The sequence below is a fragment of the Hyperolius riggenbachi genome, chromosome 12 (genome assembly GCF_040937935.1).
Source record: "Hyperolius riggenbachi isolate aHypRig1 chromosome 12, aHypRig1.pri, whole genome shotgun sequence".
NCBI lineage: Eukaryota > Metazoa > Chordata > Amphibia > Anura > Hyperoliidae > Hyperolius > Hyperolius riggenbachi.
In genome coordinates, this window is record NC_090657.1 from 79,888,556 (window position 1) to 79,908,247 (window position 19,692).

Here is a 19,692-nt window from a genome sequence, read left to right on the forward strand (position 1 = left end):
GGAGAGCCATGTTGGTCCGTATGGACGAGGAGAATCAGCTCGTCCCCCTGCCAATTCCCAGTGTGTCTGTCCAGCCTGTATCAGCTCCTATTGTTTCCGAGTCTGTTACTGTTCCTTTTTCTGTTGTCTCTCCCGCCGCTTCTCCTCGTCCAGTTAGGACTAAGGTGGCCCCTGAGGGGCAGTCTGAGCTCAGGAGGTCTGGTCGTCTCAGGGATGCTGCTCATGGGGGGGAAGGCTCTTCTCCCAAGGCACAACGCATAAGGCCCCCAAGGTCAGTTAAAGTCAAGAGGGCTCTTAAACCCTCTGGTCCTGGTTACCCCTTTGCCCCTCCATCCTCGGCCCCTCCCTCCCTTGCTCCTCAGGAGCCTGTTCCCCTTTTGTCCTCCGATCCCCCTTCCTCATCCCCTCCTCCCTCTGCTCCCCCCCCTCCCCCTCCTGATGACACAGTCATCCCCCCCCCTCCTCCCCCTCCTGATGATTCAATCATCACTTCCCCCCCCCCCTCCTCCTCCCCCCCCCTCCTGATGACATTGTCATCACCTCTCCTCCCCCTCCTCCTGATGACACTGCTTCCCCATCCCCTACTGATGGCAGTGTTGCTGTTGCTCCTAGTCCAGTCTCGCTCTCCCTGTTTTCAGGTAGTTGTCTCCAGCCAAAGGGCAAGGAGGACCTAAACGAGGAGGAAAAAGCGTTCTTGGAAGAACGATTAAAAACCAGGAGAACAAGTAAGGGACCCAAATCTGGGCCCCTACAAAGAAGGGCCACTCAGAAAAATTGGGCAGTCCTGGTTCAAAGGCGTAATGAAGTCAAACTTGCCAACAGATTTGACTTGTTGGCTGGTAAGCCTTTGTCCTCGGAAGAGGAAGATATGGTGATTGGCAATCCTGCCACTGTCTGAAGGGGTATTGTCTTTTGTGTTCTCGTTTTTTGTTTCTTGTAATGTTGTGTTTTTGCTTTCATTTTTATTGTCTTTGTTCAAAGGAGTATGAAGGGAAACCTCAATCACTCTAATGGCTGCTCCCTCACCACTAATGTTGGCAACGATCAACGTTGCTAGCATCAAAACCCCCAGAGCTCGAAAATTGGCGTTCACAATTCTGGCCAGCCTGGAGGCTGACATCATTTTCCTACAGGAGACCAGGCTCACCTCTACGGCTGACCTCTGGTTAGCCGAGAGGGACTGGGTGTCCGGTCAGAGTTTCTGGTCTCTTGCGGGAGAGCCTGGAAGTGGTGTAGCGGTCCTTTTTAGGACCGACATGGTAACATGCCGGCGAGTTATTGAAGTGGAGATGGGAAGGTGTCTGGTTTTGGACGTCTGTGTGAAAGGGCAGGACCTCAGGCTTATCAACGCCTATGCTCACCCCTCAATTAAGGGGGAGAGGAAGCGCCTTTTCAAACCGATCAGGCCATTCTTTTTTTCAGCTTGTCCTGTGATCCTGGGTGGTGATTTTAACACCGTCACTAGGGCCAAGGAGTATCAATCAGCCACTTCCATACAAAAACGGAAACAACACCTACATTACATCATTTATTCAACGTACTAAAAATAAATAAAGAAAAGAAAAAACACATAACATACACTACCACCAAAAAAAAAAAAAAAAAAAAAAAAAAAAAAAAAGATGACATCACCTACAATACACCACTCATACCACACAGTCATACAATGGGTCTTTTACGCCCAAAGGAAAAACAGAAGACTATAGACAATGTTGAGTCAAGACAAGAAATAAAATTAATTAACGAGACAAAACATCACCGCTACCAACAATATATAGAAGAAGCACAAAGGGATATCTCCTTTGTGTCTGCGGCCAGACTTCAAAAAAGAATCACAAAACTCAAAAAATCTAGGGTGCAAGAGGGAGAATAGTAAAGCAACACCCTGGAGAAGAGTCCACCAGGTCAAGGAGGCTTGATATTCTGCCAAGCCAGAATCCAAGCTCCTCTCCCCAGCTTCTTCTTCTCCAAGAACCGGATCTTCCCAACCTCACCGAGAATACCGTTCACCACCACCTGGACCGGCGAGATTTTCTGCCTAATCGCTACGTCACACCGTGCCAACCAAACGTGTCTCCTAACCACTAGGCTAACTATGTATAAAGTGCACAAATCAAAGCCCTGGCGTTGGTTAAAAGCTCCATATGCCCACTCAGCATAACTCAGATGCTCCAGAAATGGGATGCCTAGGACCCCACCCACCTGTTTATACACCTCTACATTGAAGGGGCATGTGATCAGAAAGTGTTCCATGTCCTCCTCAACGGAACACTCCTGTCGAGGACAGACACGAACTTCTGGTCTCCGACCCCACATGTTCCCTCCAACATACAGTTTGCCCTGGAAAGTTAGACAGGCGATGTCCCAGAATTTGTTCGGAACGCGCGGTGAATTAAGTAACCGCAAACCCTCCTTCAAAATCGGGCCTGGGCAATCCTTCAAGGCCAATGGGTCATGGAAATGAGAGTCCACCACTCTAGCCAACAGGACTTTCCTGTCGACCGACCTGATGTCCTCCACTCCCAATCCCCACTGCCGCAGTTTCTTCATGCAAGGCAAAACATAGGCCGGAAGGTAGCCATGACGTGCATTCAGTTTCTTCACTGAGCCACCGCTCATCCAATCCCTGAGGAAAGGCTCACACCAGATCTGAAAGAAGCTTACCCAAGTAGGCGGGCTCCCTGCAAACAAACTACCAAGATTGAACTTAATGAACATCAGGGAGAAAAAGACGATCGGGTTGACCATTCCTAAGCCACCCTCCCGCCTGGTTCTGTAAGTGATGTTCCTACGTACAGGGTTCGTTCTGTTTCCCCATAACATCAGGAAAAACAGAGCGTTAATCCTGGTGTACAGGGATGCTGGCAAAATTGCAACGTAGCTAACGTATAACATTATCGGCACCAGATAGGTTTTAATCAAGTCAACCCTTTCCCTGAGGGTTAAACGCCAACCCTTCCAACGAGCCACTTTAGTGTCGACATCTTTCAGCTTGCTCTCCCAATTTCGCAGGCCATAATCGCCTGGGCCAAATTTGATGCCTAAGATCTTGATTTCGTCCTGAGGCACGGGAAAGGAGCCAGGAAGTGCAAAGGATTCTCCTTCTTTGCCCAACCAGAAAGTTTCGCACTTATCCGGATTCACTTTTGAACCAGATGCCGACGAGTACAGAGCGATCTCTTCGGCCACCACCAACGCCTCTTCCGCCTTCGAGATCACAACTGTTACATAATCGGCATAAGCCACCACCTTCAGAGGCGAGACACCAGAGATGCCCACAGGAACCCCACTGAGCGCACTGCCCTCTAACCTTCTCACGAAGGGGTCGATGGCAAATACGTACAGTAGAGAACTCAGCGGACACCCCTGGCGGACCCCCGAGCTCACCTCAAAAGGCTGGCCGATCCATCTGTTGATGAGCATGAAACTCTCAGCCTCTTTATACAAAGTCTGTAGCCAATTGATAAACCTCCCCTGCAAGCCGTACACACTAAGTAGCCACCATAGGTACTTATGGTTGACTCGATCAAAGGCCTTCGACTGGTCCAATGTTAGCAAAAACTTTCCCCAGCCCTCAGCCCTGCACCGTTCCAGAACTTCCCGGACAGCTAACAGTGCTGAGAAAGTACTCCTACCTGAAACCGAGCAGTGCTGGTGGCGGGAAAGCACATCCGTTACCTGGGACAAGCGCCAGAATAAAATTTTTGCCAAGATCTTCCTGTCGACATTGAGAAGGCTGATGGGACGCCAATTCTCAATCATCTCAGGATTACGACCTTTTGACAACAAGATAACCGCAGATTGCCTCATGGAGGGTGGTAATTGACCCTCGGCAAGGCAGTCGTTAAAAGCACCGGCCAATTTAGGGGCCAGGATGGATTTGAAGGCCTTGTAAAACTCAGCCGTCAGTCCATCCGGACCCGGGGTCTTTTTAGGCGCGAGACCATCAATGGCCCTCGCTACTTCATCCACGGTGATCTCAGTGGTCAAATCAATACCAGAAACATCAAATTCTTTCAGACCTGGTATGGAAGCCAAGAAATCATCCATTCTTGTCTGGTCAAGGGGCTTCTCCCCAAGCAGTTTAGCATAAAACTCTCTAGCGATGGACAAGATCTCCGACCTGGACTTTGCCAGAGATCCCGAACCATCCCTGAGACCATGGACCGTCCTAAGCGCTGAACTTTGTTTGAAACTCTGGTAAGGGTCAGGCGAGTGGTACTTACCATGATCCCTCTCCAGAGTCAAAGAAGCCAACCGGTCGTACTGCAACTGCTTGAGGCGGAGTTTGACCTCAGAGATCTCCCCCGGATCTCCGCCCTCAGAGACCAGAATGTTTAATCTCTCCCTCAGTTGTTGGTAAGCAAAATCTCTATCAATATTTTTACGGACAGCTAGACCCTTGAAGAATCTGGCAGCACGTTTTTTGACTTCCTCCCACCACTCAGACCTATTGTTGAAACAGTCCAGGATGGTGACCTGTGCCTGAAAAAACTCCTCAAAGGATCGTCTCACGTCACTTTCCAGCAGCAGGGCCGAATTCATTCTCCAGATACCCCTACCTCTGGGAGGAGCGTCTAGAGCATTCAAACACACCGATAGAATAAGGTGATCAGAGAATTCCACCGCCAACAGCTTGGGGGCCGAAGTGATGAGATTCTCCGAAACAAAAAACCTATCTATTCTAGATCTACTGCTACCGCTATAAAAGGTGAAACCCGTGAGACCTGGTGAATGTCGAATGTGTACATCCACCAGATCAGCATCTTTAACTATTCTATCTAAAAACTTACCATCACCGCTTATCCGGACCCGGGCAATGGAACAAAAGTCAGTACTGTTATGCGTTCTTCCTTATGGAACTGAGAATGGCTGCCAACATGCAGCATATCCCCAGATGATAACCTGTTGACGGCACAGTAATTAACCGCTTAACCTTTGACTCTTGAAAAACGTGTCTTAAAGCACGCAAGAGTAGACATCCGCAGGGTAGTGTGGCCGAGCGGTCTAAGGCGCTGGATTAAGGCTCCAGTCTCCTCGGAGGCGTGGGTTCAAATCCCACCACTGCCAGCCTTTAACTTCTCGCTTGCTTGACAAGGATGTACTATGTAGGAAAGATAAGGCCTCAGCTCCTCTGGTTTTAACACTTGCTCAAATACTTGTCCAAGCTTATACATCAGGGCCACTTGAGGAGCTTATCTTGGTCAGAAATTAATGGATTAGTCTTCTCAAATGTAACATTTGAGAAGACTAATCCATTGATTCTGCTGTGGCATAGAGTGCTTTACCTGCACTTTCCTAGGTGCTGTCATCAGAGGCATAGAACCAAAGCCAGTACTGTCAAGTGTTTTCTCTTTCCACGGTAATGAGAATAGGTGCATACATGCAGCATGTCCCCAGTTGATTACTTGTTGATGGCACAATAATGAACCACTCAACATTCCACTCATACAAACCTCATTTTAAAAGCACACAAAAGATCGGTATCGGCAAGGTAGTGTGGCCGAGCGGTCTAAGGCGCTGGATGTAGGCTCCAGTCTCTTTGGAAGCGTGGGTTCAAATCCCACCACTGCCAGTCTACAACTTCTATCTTGCCTCACAGGCCTCTTGTGGATCTCCTACGTCCCTTCATCAACAACAAGAAAGCTCAAATACTTCTCTTTTCCTCCATCAGCTTGCACAACAACATGAATGAGGCGTACCCAGCACCACACTTTCTTTCACCGCTACAAAGGAATACAGTTTAGAAAAAAAAAGTGCTTAAAATGGCTTAAGAGCTTTACATGCACTTTTCAACTGGATTCTGACAATGTGCCACAGCTCATAACTCCTGGCTGTGGAGTACCTTTTGACAGCAACAGTGGCAACAGATAGGACTTTCTACAAAGTAAACAGGGCAAAGATCTCATTTAGATTACTGAGGTGAGATCTGCCCCTATTACCCAATAGTAGGCAAATGTTTCCTCTCAATTGTAGGTGAATGGCATTTTAGGTATACGTGCAATAGCATCTATTCCAGTGCTACGGGCTACATTGTACATTGTACGTAAGTGGACAATTGTGATTTTTTTAGACAGGTGACATTACTTTTGCATAAAAGCTGATACATTAACTACGTGGGCAGTTAGGGGTTTGAGAGGATGTCTTTTATTGTACGCCAGGCAAAAGCAGGTTTTCTCAACCAGGGTTCCCTGGAAGCCCAAGCTTCCTTCAGGACTTTTCAGGGGTTCCCTGGCATTTTCCCCACTTGCCCCAGTAAGGTCGGTTTCCTTGAGATGCAAAAATTATTTGAAGGCTTCCTCCAGGGTCTCATGATGGGAATACACCATGAGATTTTTTGGCAGATAGTTGGTTCGATAGATAATTTAATGCATATCCGATCTGATTTTCGATCGGAAAATCGATCGGGAAAAGCGATCGGACAGTAGGTGCTGCACTCAGTGGTATCAGAGCAATGGAACAAAAGTCAGTACTGTTATGCGTTCTTCCTTATGGAACTGAGAATGGCTGCCAACATGCAGCATATCCCCAGATGATAACCTGTTGACGGCACAGTAATTAACCGCTTAACCTTTGACTCTTGAAAAACGTGTGTTAAAGCACGCAAGTGTAGACATCCGCAGGGTAGTGTGGCCGAGCGGTCTAAGGCGCTGGATTAAGGCTCCAGTCTCCTCGGAGGCGTGGGTTCAAATCCCACCACTGCCAGCCTTTAACTTCTCGCTTGCTTGACAAGGATGTACTATGTAGGAAAGATAAGGCCTCAGCTCCTCTGGTTTTAACACTTGCTCAAATACTTGTCCAAGCTTATACATCAGGGCCACTTGAGGAGCTTATCTTGGTCAGAAATTAATGGATTAGTCTTCTCAAATGTAGCATTTGAGAAGACTAATCCATTGATTCTGCTGTGGCATAGAGTGCTTTACCTGCACTTTCCTAGGTGCTGTCATCAGAGGCATAGAACCAAAGCCAGTACTGTCAAGTGTTTTCTCTTTCCGCGGTAATGAGAATAGGTGCATACATGCAGCATGTCCCCAGTTGATTACTTGTTGATGGCACAATAATGAACCACTCAACATTCCACTCATACAAACCTCATTTTAAAAGCACACAAAAGATCGATATCGGCAAGGTAGTGTGGCCGAGCGGTCTAAGGCGCTGGATTTAGGCTCCAGTCTCTTTGGAGGTGTGGGTTCAAATCCCACCACTGCCAGTCTGCAACTTCTATCTTGCCTCACAGGCCTCTTGTGGATCTCCTACGTCCCTTCATCAACAAGAAAGCTCAAATACTTCTCTTTTCCTCCATCAGCTTGCACAACAACATGAATGAGGCGTACCCAGCACCACACTTTCTTTCACCGCTACAAAGGAATACAGTTTAGAAAAAAAAAGTGCTTAAAATGGCTTAAGACCTTTACATGCACTTTTCCACTGGATTCTGACAATGTGCCACAGCTCATAACTCCTGGCGGTGGAGGACCTTTTGACAGCAACAGTGGCAACAGATAGGACTTTCTACAAAGTAAACAGGGCAAAGATCTCATTTAGATTACTGAGGTGAGATCTGCCCCTATTACCCAATAGTAGGCAAATGTTTCCTCTCAATTGTAGGTGAATGGCATTTTAGGTATACGTGCAATAGCATCTATTCCAGTGCTACGGGCTACATTGTACATTGTACGTAAGTGGACAATTGTGATTTTTTTAGACAGGTGACATTACTTTTGCATAAAAGCTGATACATTAACTACGTGGGCAGTTAGGGGTTTGAGAGGATGTCTTTTATTGTACGCCAGGCCAAAGCAGGTTTTCTCAACCAGGGTTCCCTGGAAGCCCAAGCTTCCTTCAGGACTTTTCAGGGGTTCCCTGGCATTTTCCCCACTTGCCCCAGTAAGGTCGGTTTCCTTGAGATGCAAAAATTATTTGAAGGCTTCCTCCAGGGTCTCATGATGGGAATACACCATGAGATTTTTTGGCAGATAGTTGGTTCGATAGATAATTTAATGCATATCCGATCTGATTTTCGATCGGAAAATCGATCGGGAAAAGCGATCGGACAGTAGGTGCTGCACTCAGTGGTATCAGAGCAATGGAACAAAAGTCAGTACTGTTATGCGTTCTTCCTTATGGAACTGAGAATGGCTGCCAACATGCAGCATATCCCCAGATGATAACCTGTTGACGGCACAGTAATTAACCGCTTAACCTTTGACTCTTGAAAAACGTGTTTTAAAGCACGCAAGAGTAGACATCCGCAGGGTAGTGTGGCTGAGCGGTCTAAGGCGCTGGATAAAGGCTCCAGTCTCCTCGGAGGCGTGGGTTCAAATCCCACCACTGCCAGCCTTTAACTTCTCGCTTGCTTGACAAGGATGTACTATGTAGGAAAGATAAGGCCTCAGCTCCTCTGGTTTTAACACTTGCTCAAATACTTGTCCAAGCTTATACATCAGGGCCACTTGAGGAGCTTATCTTGGTCAGAAATTAATGGATTAGTCTTCTCAAATGTAACATTTGAGAAGACTATTCCATTGATTCTGCTGTGGCATAGAGTGCTTTACCTGCACTTTCCTAGGTGCTGTCATCAGAGGCATAGAACCAAAGCCAGTACTGTCAAGTGTTTTCTCTTTCCGCGGTAATGAGAATAGGTGCATACATGCAGCATGTCCCCAGTTGATTACTTGTTGATGGCACAATAATGAACCACTCAACATTCCACTCATACAAACCTCATTTTAAAAGCACACAAAAGATCGATATCGGCAAGGTAGTGTGGCCGAGTGGTCTAAGGCGCTGGATTTAGGCTCCAGTCTCTTTGGAGGCGTGGGTTCAAATCCCACCACTGCCAGTCTGCAACTTCTATCTTGCCTCACAGGCCTCTTGTGGATCTCCTACGTCCCTTCATCAACAACAAGAAAGCTCAAATACTTCTCTTTTCCTCCATCAGCTTGCACAACAACATGAATGAGGCGTACCCAGCACCACACTTTCTTTCACCGCTACAAAGGAATACAGTTTAGAAAAAAAAAGTGCTTAAAATGGCTTAAGACCTTTACATGCACTTTTCCACTGGATTCTGACAATGTGCCACAGCTGTGGAGGACCTTTTGACAGCAACAGTGGCAACAGATAGGACTTTCTACAAAGTAAACAGGGCAAAGATCTCATTTAGATTACTGAGGTGAGATCTGCCCCTATTACCCAATAGTAGGCAAATGTTTCCTCTCAATTGTAGGTGAATGGCATTTTAGGTATACGTGCAATAGCATCTATTCCAGTGCTACGGGCTACATTGTACATTGTACGTAAGTGGACAATTGTGATTTTTTTAGACAGGTGACATTACTTTTGCATAAAAGCTGATACATTAACTACGTGGGCAGTTAGGGGTTTGAGAGGATGTCTTTTATTGTACGCCAGGCCAAAGCAGGTTTTCTCAACCAGGGTTCCCTGGAAGCCCAAGCTTCCTTCAGGACTTTTCAGGGGTTCCCTGGCATTTTCCCCACTTGCCCCAGTAAGGTCGGTTTCCTTGAGATGCAAAAATTATTTGAAGGCTTCCTCCAGGGTCTCATGATGGGAATACACCATGAGATTTTTTGGCAGATAGTTGGTTCGATAGATAATTTAATGCATATCCGATCTGATTTTCGATCGGAAAATCGATCGGGAAAAGCGATCGGACAGTAGGTGCTGCACTCAGTGGTATCAGAGCAATGGAACAAAAGTCAGTACTGTTATGCGTTCTTCCTTATGGAACTGAGAATGGCTGCCAACATGCAGCATATCCCCAGATGATAACCTGTTGACGGCACAGTAATTAACCGCTTAACCTTTGACTCTTGAAAAACGTGTCTTAAAGCACGCAAGAGTAGACATCCGCAGGGTAGTGTGGCCGAGCGGTCTAAGGCGCTGGATTAAGGCTCCAGTCTCCTCGGAGGCGTGGGTTCAAATCCCACCACTGCCAGCCTTTAACTTCTTGCTTGCTTGACAAGGATGTACTATGTAGGAAAGATAAGGCCTCAGCTCCTCTGGTTTTAACACTTGCTCAAATACTTGTCCAAGCTTATACATCAGGGCCACTTGAGGAGCTTATCTTGGTCAGAAATTAATGGATTAGTCTTCTCAAATGTAACATTTGAGAAGACTATTCCATTGATTCTGCTGTGGCATAGAGTGCTTTACCTGCACTTTCCTAGGTGCTGTCATCAGAGGCATAGAACCAAAGCCAGTACTGTCAAGTGTTTTCTCTTTCCGCGGTAATGAGAATAGGTGCATACATGCAGCATGTCCCCAGTTGATTACTTGTTGATGGCACAATAATGAACCACTCAACATTCCACTCATACAAACCTCATTTTAAAAGCACACAAAAGATCGATATCGGCAAGGTAGTGTGGCCGAGCGGTCTAAGGCGCTGGATTTAGGCTCCAGTCTCTTTAGAGGCGTGGGTTCAAATCCCACCACTGCCAGCCTTTAACTTCTCGCTTGCTTGACAAGGATGTACTATGTAGGAAAGATAAGGCCTCAGCTCCTCTGGTTTTAACACTTGCTCAAATACTTGTCCAAGCTTATACATCAGGGCCACTTGAGGAGCTTATCTTGGTCAGAAATTAATGGATTAGTCTTCTCAAATGTAACTTGAGAAGACTAATCCATTGATTCTGCTGTGGCATAGAGTGCTTTACCTGCACTTTCCTAGGTGCTGTCATCAGAGGCATAGAACCAAAGCCAGTACTGTCAAGTGTTTTCTCTTTCCGCGGTAATGAGAATAGGTGCATACATGCAGCATGTCCCCTGTTGATTACTTGTTGATGGCACAATAATGAACCACTCAACATTGCACTAATACAAACCTCATTTTAAAAGCACACAAAAGATCGATATCAGCAAGGTAGTGTGGCCGAGCGGTCTAAGGCGCTGGATTTAGGCTCCAGTCTCTTTGGAGGCGTGGGTTCAAATCCCACCACTGCCAGTCTGCAACTTCTATCTTGCCTCACAGGCCTCTTGTGGATCTCCTACGTCCCTTCATCAACAACAAGAAAGCTCAAATACTTCTCTTTTCCTCCATCAGCTTGCACAACAACATGAATGAGGCGTACCCAGCACCACACTTTCTTTCACCGCTACAAAGGAATACAGTTTAGAAAAAAAAAGTGCTTAAAATGGCTTAAGACCTTTACATGCACTTTTCCACTGGATTCTGACAATGTGCCACAGCTGTGGAGGACCTTTTGACAGCAACAGTGGCAACAGATAGGACTTTCTACAAAGTAAACAGGGCAAAGATCTCATTTAGATTACTGAGGTGAGATCTGCCCCTATTACCCAATAGTAGGCAAATGTTTCCTCTCAATTGTAGGTGAATGGCATTTTAGGTATACGTGCAATAGCATCTATTCCAGTGCTACGGGCTACATTGTACATTGTACGTAAGTGGACAATTGTGATTTTTTTAGACAGGTGACATTACTTTTGCATAAAAGCTGATACATTAACTACGTGGGCAGTTAGGGGTTTGAGAGGATGTCTTTTATTGTACGCCAGGCCAAAGCAGGTTTTCTCAACCAGGGTTCCCTGGAAGCCCAAGCTTCCTTCAGGACTTTTCAGGGGTTCCCTGGCATTTTCCCCACTTGCCCCAGTAAGGTCGGTTTCCTTGAGATGCAAAAATTATTTGAAGGCTTCCTCCAGGGTCTCATGATGGGAATACACCATGAGATTTTTTGGCAGATAGTTGGTTCGATAGATAATTTAATGCATATCCGATCTGATTTTCGATCGGAAAATCGATCGGGAAAAGCGATCGGACAGTAGGTGCTGCACTCAGTGGTATCAGAGCAATGGAACAAAAGTCAGTACTGTTATGCGTTCTTCCTTATGGAACTGAGAATGGCTGCCAACATGCAGCATATCCCCAGATGATAACCTGTTGACGGCACAGTAATTAACCGCTTAACCTTTGACTCTTGAAAAACGTGTCTTAAAGCACGCAAGAGTAGACATCCGCAGGGTAGTGTGGCCGAGCGGTCTAAGGCGCTGGATTAAGGCTCCAGTCTCCTCGGAGGCGTGGGTTCAAATCCCACCACTGCCAGCCTTTAACTTCTTGCTTGCTTGACAAGGATGTACTATGTAGGAAAGATAAGGCCTCAGCTCCTCTGGTTTTAACACTTGCTCAAATACTTGTCCAAGCTTATACATCAGGGCCACTTGAGGAGCTTATCTTGGTCAGAAATTAATGGATTAGTCTTCTCAAATGTAACATTTGAGAAGACTATTCCATTGATTCTGCTGTGGCATAGAGTGCTTTACCTGCACTTTCCTAGGTGCTGTCATCAGAGGCATAGAACCAAAGCCAGTACTGTCAAGTGTTTTCTCTTTCCGCGGTAATGAGAATAGGTGCATACATGCAGCATGTCCCCAGTTGATTACTTGTTGATGGCACAATAATGAACCACTCAACATTCCACTCATACAAACCTCATTTTAAAAGCACACAAAAGATCGATATCGGCAAGGTAGTGTGGCCGAGCGGTCTAAGGCGCTGGATTTAGGCTCCAGTCTCTTTAGAGGCGTGGGTTCAAATCCCACCACTGCCAGCCTTTAACTTCTCGCTTGCTTGACAAGGATGTACTATGTAGGAAAGATAAGGCCTCAGCTCCTCTGGTTTTAACACTTGCTCAAATACTTGTCCAAGCTTATACATCAGGGCCACTTGAGGAGCTTATCTTGGTCAGAAATTAATGGATTAGTCTTCTCAAATGTAACTTGAGAAGACTAATCCATTGATTCTGCTGTGGCATAGAGTGCTTTACCTGCACTTTCCTAGGTGCTGTCATCAGAGGCATAGAACCAAAGCCAGTACTGTCAAGTGTTTTCTCTTTCCGCGGTAATGAGAATAGGTGCATACATGCAGCATGTCCCCTGTTGATTACTTGTTGATGGCACAATAATGAACCACTCAACATTGCACTAATACAAACCTCATTTTAAAAGCACACAAAAGATCGATATCAGCAAGGTAGTGTGGCCGAGCGGTCTAAGGCGCTGGATTTAGGCTCCAGTCTCTTTGAGGTGTGGGTTCAAATCCCACCACTGCAAGTCTACAACTTCTATCTTGCCTCACAGGCCTCTTGTGGATCTCCTACGTCCCTTCATCAACAACAAGAAAGCTCAAATACTTCTCTTTTCCTCCATCAGCTTGCACAACAACATGAATGAGGCGTACCCAGCACCACACTTTCTTTCACCGCTACAAAGGAATACAGTTTAGAAAAAAAAAGTGCTTAAAATGGCTTAAGACCTTTACATGCACTTTTCCACTGGATTCTGACAATGTGCCACAGCTCATAACTCCTGGCTGTGGAGGACCTTTTGACAGCAACAGTGGCAACAGATAGGACTTTCTACAAAGTAAACAGGGCAAAGATCTCATTTAGATTACTGAGGTGAGATCTGCCCCTATTACCCAATAGTAGGCAAATGTTTCCTCTCAATTGTAGGTGAATGGCATTTTAGGTATACGTGCAATAGCATCTATTCCAGTGCTACGGGCTACATTGTACATTGTACGTAAGTGGACAATTGTGATTTTTTTAGACAGGTGACATTACTTTTGCATAAAAGCTGATACATTAACTACGTGGGCAGTTAGGGGTTTGAGAGGATGTCTTTTATTGTACGCCAGGCCAAAGCAGGTTTTCTCAACCAGGGTTCCCTGGAAGCCCAAGCTTCCTTCAGGACTTTTCAGGGGTTCCCTGGCATTTTCCCCACTTGCCCCAGTAAGGTCGGTTTCCTTGAGATGCAAAAATTATTTGAAGGCTTCCTCCAGGGTCTCATGATGGGAATACACCATGAGATTTTTTGGCAGATAGTTGGTTCGATAGATAATTTAATGCATATCCGATCTGATTTTCGATCGGAAAATCGATCGGAAAAGCGATCGGACAGTAGGTGCTGCACTCAGTGGTATCAGAGCAATGGAACAAAAGTCAGTACTGTTATGCGTTCTTCCTTATGGAACTGAGAATGGCTGCCAACATGCAGCATATCCCCAGATGATAACCTGTTGACGGCACAGTAATTAACCGCTTAACCTTTGACTCTTGAAAAACGTGTCTTAAAGCACGCAAGAGTAGAAATCCGCAGGGTAGTGTGGCCGAGCGGTCTAAGGCGCTGGAATAAGGCTCCAGTCTCCTTGGAGGCGTGGGTTCAAATCCCACCACTGCCAGCCTTTAACTTCTCGCTTGCTTGACAAGGATGTACTATGTAGGAAAGATAAGGCCTCAGCTCCTCTGGTTTTAACACTTGCTCAAATACTTGTCCAAGCTTATACATCAGGGCCACTTGAGGAGCTTATCTTGGTCAGAAATTAATGGATTAGTCTTCTCAAATGTAACATTTGAGAAGACTAATCCATTGATTCTGCTGTGGCATAGAGTGCTTTACCTGCACTTTCCTAGGTGCTGTCATCAGAGGCATAGAACCAAAGCCAGTACTGTCAAGTGTTTTCTCTTTCCGCGGTAATGAGAATAGGTGCATACATGCAGCATGTCCCCAGTTGATTACTTGTTGATGGCACAATAATGAACCACTCAACATTCCACTCATACAAACCTCATTTTAAAAGCACACAAAAGATCGATATCGGCAAGGTAGTGTGGCCGAGCAGTCTAAGGCGCTGGATTTAGGCTCCAGTCTCTTTGGAGGCGTGGGTTCAAATCCCACCACTGCCAGTCTACAACTTCTATCTTGCCTCACAGGCCTCTTGTGGATCTCCTACGTCCCTTCATCAACAACAAGAAAGCTCAAATACTTCTCTTTTCCTCCATCAGCTTGCACAACAACATGAATGAGGCGTACCCAGCACCACACTTTCTTTCACCGCTACAAAGGAATACAGTTTAGAAAAAAAAGTGCTTAAAATGGCTTAAGACCTTTACATGCACTTTTCCACTGGATTCTGACAATGTGCCACAGCTCATAACTCCTGGCTGTGGAGGACCTTTTGACAGCAACAGTGGCAACAGATAGGACTTTCTACAAAGTAAACAGGGCAAAGATCTCATTTAGATTACTGAGGTGAGATCTGCCCCTATTACCCAATAGTAGGCAAATGTTTCCTCTCAATTGTAGGTGAATGGCATTTTAGGTATACGTGCAATAGCATCTATTCCAGTGCTACGGGCTACATTGTACATTGTACGTAAGTGGACAATTGTGATTTTTTTAGACAGGTGACATTACTTTTGCATAAAAGCTGATACATTAACTACGTGGGCAGTTAGGGGTTTGAGAGGATGTCTTTCATTGTACGCCAGGCCAAAGCAGGTTTTCTCAACCAGGGTTCCCTGGAAGCCCAAGCTTCCTTCAGGACTTTTCAGGGGTTCCCTGGCATTTTCCCCACTTGCCCCAGTAAGGTCGGTTTCCTTGAGATGCAAAAATTATTTGAAGGCTTCCTCCAGGGTCTCATGATGGGAATACTGTAACAATTGCGGAATTGTCTCCGTGGTCAGCGCACCAGACGTGCGCTGACGCGGCGGATTTCCTCCACAAGCGTATTATTGCGGACACCCAGGCTAGGTGCTATGCACCCGCAGAGGGCAATTCCCACCGGCAGATGGCGCTGTGGAGTGCAGGCGAACACAGCCGCTGCACAGCCACAGATGCCAAATGGGAATTGTACAGATCCGGGACAAGGTACAATCAGGCAGGGCTGGATAGCCCACAGGGAACAGAGCAAAAGGACAGAACCAATGTGTGCCCACCAAATTAGTCGCCACCCAGCGATGGCGAACACACAACGGCGGAAACGAAGTAGGAAACGCAATCGCAAGAATGGCGATTGCCAATAGCGACACAAGACTGAGCAGGACAGAGCACCAGGGTAGCAAAGGCACAGAAAATCATACAAAGAGAAAGATAAAGAAAATAACAAATGCTAGCTGAACGCGAACACCGCACTCATTCGCAACAGTGCACGCGTTCGTGCGCGGTCTCCGCGTGTTACGCACAACAGAGACAAGCAAGCCTAACTAACCAAAGACAGACAAACACGAAACAGAGAACGCTTGCTTAACGGTTACCTCACCGAGCCTACAGCAAGCGTTTCGAATCAGACAAGACAGACACACGAAAACAGGGACAAGCGAGAGATAGGATCCACAGCACTAGCGAAAAGTGGCTAGCGCGATCCAGTTACAGAGTAGCAGAACAGAAGGATCCCCAGCGCTAGCGAAAAGTGGCTAGCGCGATCCCAGAAGACAGAACAGAAGGATCCCCAGCGCTAGCGAAAAGTAGCTAGCGCGATCCCAGGAGACAGAGTAGCAGAACAGAAGGATCCCCAGCGCTAGCGAAAAGTGGCTAGCGCGATCCCAGAAGACAGAACAGAAGGATCCCCAGCGCTAGCGAAAAGTGGCTAGCGCGATCCCAGGAGACAGAACAGAAGGATCCCCAGCACCAGCGCTAGGGCGAGTGCGATCCAAACACACGGCAGACAGAACAGATGAGGTAGGCAGAAACAACCGCTGTTTCAACCTACACTCCAGACTCAATCAGAAGGATCCACAGCCGCTAACGCTAGGGCTTGTACGATCCAAACACAAGACAGACGGAACAGGCAAAACAGATAATACAACCTGACTGGGCTAGAAGGGGAGCCTAAAGCAACCCCCAGGAATTAACTATACTAGATAGCAATGGCTGACACTCCAGCAGTGTCCATCAGGAACAGACCATGGAAGGGAAATGTCCAGCAAAGCATTCTGGGAGCAGAATGCTTTTATAGTGCTAGTCATCAAAAGAAGGCAGGTAACGGATTTGCATGACTAATGTATGCAAATTCCTCAGCAACACAAGCTGCAGAACTGACAGAAAGTCTCTCTTAAAGAGACCTGCAGAATGCAGACGTGAACAGTGGTCAAAACGCTGCCTGTCTGCACAGGCAGCTGAGCAGATTCTCACAAATACACCATGAGATTTTTTGGCAGATAGTTGGTTCGATAGATAATTTAATGCATATCCGATCTGATTTTCGATCGGAAAATCGATCGGAAAAGCGATCGGACAGTAGGTGCTGCACTCAGTGGTATCAGAGCAATGGAACAAAAGTCAGTACTGTTATGCGTTCTTCCTTATGGAACTGAGAATGGCTGCCAACATGCAGCATATCCCCAGATGATAACCTGTTGACGGCACAGTAATTAACCGCTTAACCTTTGACTCTTGAAAAACGTGTCTTAAAGCACGCAAGAGTAGACATCCGCAGGGTAGTGTGGCCGAGCGGTCTAAGGTGCTGGATTAAGGCTCCAGTCTCCTCGGAGGCGTGGGTTCAAATCCCACCACTGCCAGCCTTTAACTTCTCGCTTGCTTGACAAGGATGTACTATGTAGGAAAGATAAGGCCTCAGCTCCTCTGGTTTTAACACTTGCTCAAATACTTGTCCAAGCTTATACATCAGGGCCACTTGAGGAGCTTATCTTGGTCAGAAATTAATGGATTAGTCTTCTCAAATGTAACATTTGAGAAGACTAATCCATTGATTCTGCTGTGGCATAGAGTGCTTTACCTGCACTTTCCTAGGTGCTGTCATCAGAGGCATAGAACCAAAGCCAGTACTGTCAAGTGTTTTCTCTTTCCGCGGTAATGAGAATAGGTGCATACATGCAGCATGTCCCCAGTTGATTACTTGTTGATGGCACAATAATGAACCACTCAACATTCCACTCATACAAACCTCATTTTAAAAGCACACAAAAGATCGATATCGGCAAGGTAGTGTGGCCGAGCAGTCTAAGGCGCTGGATTTAGGCTCCAGTCTCTTTGGAGGCGTGGGTTCAAATCCCACCACTGCCAGTCTACAACTTCTATCTTGCCTCACAGGCCTCTTGTGGATCTCCTACGTCCCTTCATCAACAACAAGAAAGCTCAAATACTTCTCTTTTCCTCCATCAGCTTGCACAACAACATGAATGAGGCGTACCCAGCACCACACTTTCTTTCACCGCTACAAAGGAATACAGTTTAGAAAAAAAAGTGCTTAAAATGGCTTAAGACCTTTACATGCACTTTTCCACTGGATTCTGACAATGTGCCACAGCTCATAACTCCTGGCTGTGGAGGACCTTTTGACAGCAACAGTGGCAACAGATAGGACTTTCTACAAAGTAAACAGGGCAAAGATCTCATTTAGATTACTGAGGTGAGATCTGCCCCTATTACCCAATAGTAGGCAAATGTTTCCTCTCAATTGTAGGTGAATGGCATTTTAGGTATACGTGCAATAGCATCTATTCCAGTGCTACGGGCTACATTGTACATTGTACGTAAGTGGACAATTGTGATTTTTTTAGACAGGTGACATTACTTTTGCATAAAAGCTGATACATTAACTACGTGGGCAGTTAGGGGTTTGAGAGGATGTCTTTCATTGTACGCCAGGCCAAAGCAGGTTTTCTCAACCAGGGTTCCCTGGAAGCCCAAGCTTCCTTCAGGACTTTTCAGGGGTTCCCTGGCATTTTCCCCACTTGCCCCAGTAAGGTCGGTTTCCTTGAGATGCAAAAATTATTTGAAGGCTTCCTCCAGGGTCTCATGATGGGAATACTGTAACAATTGCGGAATTGTCTCCGTGGTCAGCGCACCAGACGTGCGCTGACGCGGCGGATTTCCTCCACAAGCGTATTATTGCGGACACCCAGGCTAGGTGCTATGCACCCGCAGAGGGCAATTCCCACCGGCAGATGGCGCTGTGGAGTGCAGGCGAACACAGCCGCTGCACAGCCACAGATGCCAAATGGGAATTGTACAGATCCGGGACAAGGTACAATCAGGCAGGGCTGGATAGCCCACAGGGAACAGAGCAAAAGGACAGAACCAATGTGTGCCCACCAAATTAGTCGCCACCCAGCGATGGCGAACACACAACGGCGGAAACGAAGTAGGAAACGCAATCGCAAGAATGGCGATTGCCAATAGCGACACAAGACTGAGCAGGACAGAGCACCAGGGTAGCAAAGGCACAGAAAATCATACAAAGAGAAAGATAAAGAAAATAACAAATGCTAGCTGAACGCGAACACCGCACTCATTCGCAACAGTGCACGCGTTCGTGCGCGGTCTCCGCGTGTTACGCACAACAGAGACAAGCAAGCCTAACTAACCAAAGACAGACAAACACGAAACAGAGAACGCTTGCTTAACGGTTACCTCACCGAGCCTACAGCAAGCGTTTCGAATCAGACAAGACAGACACACGAAAACAGGGACAAGCGAGAGATAGGATCCACAGCACTAGCGAAAAGTGGCTAGCGCGATCCAGTTACAGAGTAGCAGAACAGAAGGATCCCCAGCGCTAGCGAAAAGTGGCTAGCGCGATCCCAGAAGACAGAACAGAAGGATCCCCAGCGCTAGCGAAAAGTAGCTAGCGCGATCCCAGGAGACAGAGTAGCAGAACAGAAGGATCCCCAGCGCTAGCGAAAAGTGGCTAGCGCGATCCCAGAAGACAGAACAGAAGGATCCCCAGCGCTAGCGAAAAGTGGCTAGCGCGATCCCAGGAGACAGAACAGAAGGATCCCCAGCACCAGCGCTAGGGCGAGTGCGATCCAAACACACGGCAGACAGAACAGATGAGGTAGGCAGAAACAACCGCTGTTTCAACCTACACTCCAGACTCAATCAGAAGGATCCACAGCCGCTAACGCTAGGGCT

At 46.7% G+C, this 19,692-nt stretch overlaps 16 non-coding genes across 16 annotated transcripts; all 16 read left to right on the forward strand.

Annotated features, from left to right (window-relative positions):
- The first annotated feature begins 4,988 nt into the window (after window positions 1–4,988).
- Window positions 4,989–5,070, forward strand: TRNAL-AAG (transfer RNA leucine (anticodon AAG)). The gene has a single exon. It is a non-coding gene; the product is annotated as a tRNA-Leu (tRNA).
- A 423-nt stretch (window positions 5,071–5,493) lies between these two features.
- On the forward strand, window positions 5,494–5,575 carry TRNAL-UAG (transfer RNA leucine (anticodon UAG)). Its single transcript has one exon. It is a non-coding gene; the product is annotated as a tRNA-Leu (tRNA).
- Window positions 5,576–6,623: 1,048 nt separating this feature from the next.
- TRNAL-AAG (transfer RNA leucine (anticodon AAG)) lies at window positions 6,624–6,705 on the forward strand. The gene has a single exon. It is a non-coding gene; the product is annotated as a tRNA-Leu (tRNA).
- Window positions 6,706–7,128: 423 nt separating this feature from the next.
- Window positions 7,129–7,210, forward strand: TRNAL-UAG (transfer RNA leucine (anticodon UAG)). Its single transcript has one exon. It is a non-coding gene; the product is annotated as a tRNA-Leu (tRNA).
- A 1,045-nt stretch (window positions 7,211–8,255) lies between these two features.
- On the forward strand, window positions 8,256–8,337 carry TRNAL-AAG (transfer RNA leucine (anticodon AAG)). Its single transcript has one exon. It is a non-coding gene; the product is annotated as a tRNA-Leu (tRNA).
- A 423-nt stretch (window positions 8,338–8,760) lies between these two features.
- TRNAL-UAG (transfer RNA leucine (anticodon UAG)) lies at window positions 8,761–8,842 on the forward strand. Its single transcript has one exon. It is a non-coding gene; the product is annotated as a tRNA-Leu (tRNA).
- A 1,034-nt stretch (window positions 8,843–9,876) lies between these two features.
- On the forward strand, window positions 9,877–9,958 carry TRNAL-AAG (transfer RNA leucine (anticodon AAG)). Its single transcript has one exon. It is a non-coding gene; the product is annotated as a tRNA-Leu (tRNA).
- Window positions 9,959–10,381: 423 nt separating this feature from the next.
- Window positions 10,382–10,463, forward strand: TRNAL-UAG (transfer RNA leucine (anticodon UAG)). Its single transcript has one exon. It is a non-coding gene; the product is annotated as a tRNA-Leu (tRNA).
- A 421-nt stretch (window positions 10,464–10,884) lies between these two features.
- On the forward strand, window positions 10,885–10,966 carry TRNAL-UAG (transfer RNA leucine (anticodon UAG)). The gene has a single exon. It is a non-coding gene; the product is annotated as a tRNA-Leu (tRNA).
- A 1,034-nt stretch (window positions 10,967–12,000) lies between these two features.
- Window positions 12,001–12,082, forward strand: TRNAL-AAG (transfer RNA leucine (anticodon AAG)). Its single transcript has one exon. It is a non-coding gene; the product is annotated as a tRNA-Leu (tRNA).
- A 423-nt stretch (window positions 12,083–12,505) lies between these two features.
- On the forward strand, window positions 12,506–12,587 carry TRNAL-UAG (transfer RNA leucine (anticodon UAG)). Its single transcript has one exon. It is a non-coding gene; the product is annotated as a tRNA-Leu (tRNA).
- A 421-nt stretch (window positions 12,588–13,008) lies between these two features.
- TRNAL-UAG (transfer RNA leucine (anticodon UAG)) lies at window positions 13,009–13,089 on the forward strand. The gene has a single exon. It is a non-coding gene; the product is annotated as a tRNA-Leu (tRNA).
- Window positions 13,090–14,136: 1,047 nt separating this feature from the next.
- TRNAL-AAG (transfer RNA leucine (anticodon AAG)) lies at window positions 14,137–14,218 on the forward strand. The gene has a single exon. It is a non-coding gene; the product is annotated as a tRNA-Leu (tRNA).
- A 423-nt stretch (window positions 14,219–14,641) lies between these two features.
- Window positions 14,642–14,723, forward strand: TRNAL-UAG (transfer RNA leucine (anticodon UAG)). The gene has a single exon. It is a non-coding gene; the product is annotated as a tRNA-Leu (tRNA).
- A 2,531-nt stretch (window positions 14,724–17,254) lies between these two features.
- On the forward strand, window positions 17,255–17,336 carry TRNAL-AAG (transfer RNA leucine (anticodon AAG)). Its single transcript has one exon. It is a non-coding gene; the product is annotated as a tRNA-Leu (tRNA).
- A 423-nt stretch (window positions 17,337–17,759) lies between these two features.
- Window positions 17,760–17,841, forward strand: TRNAL-UAG (transfer RNA leucine (anticodon UAG)). Its single transcript has one exon. It is a non-coding gene; the product is annotated as a tRNA-Leu (tRNA).
- Window positions 17,842–19,692: the final 1,851 nt, after the last annotated feature.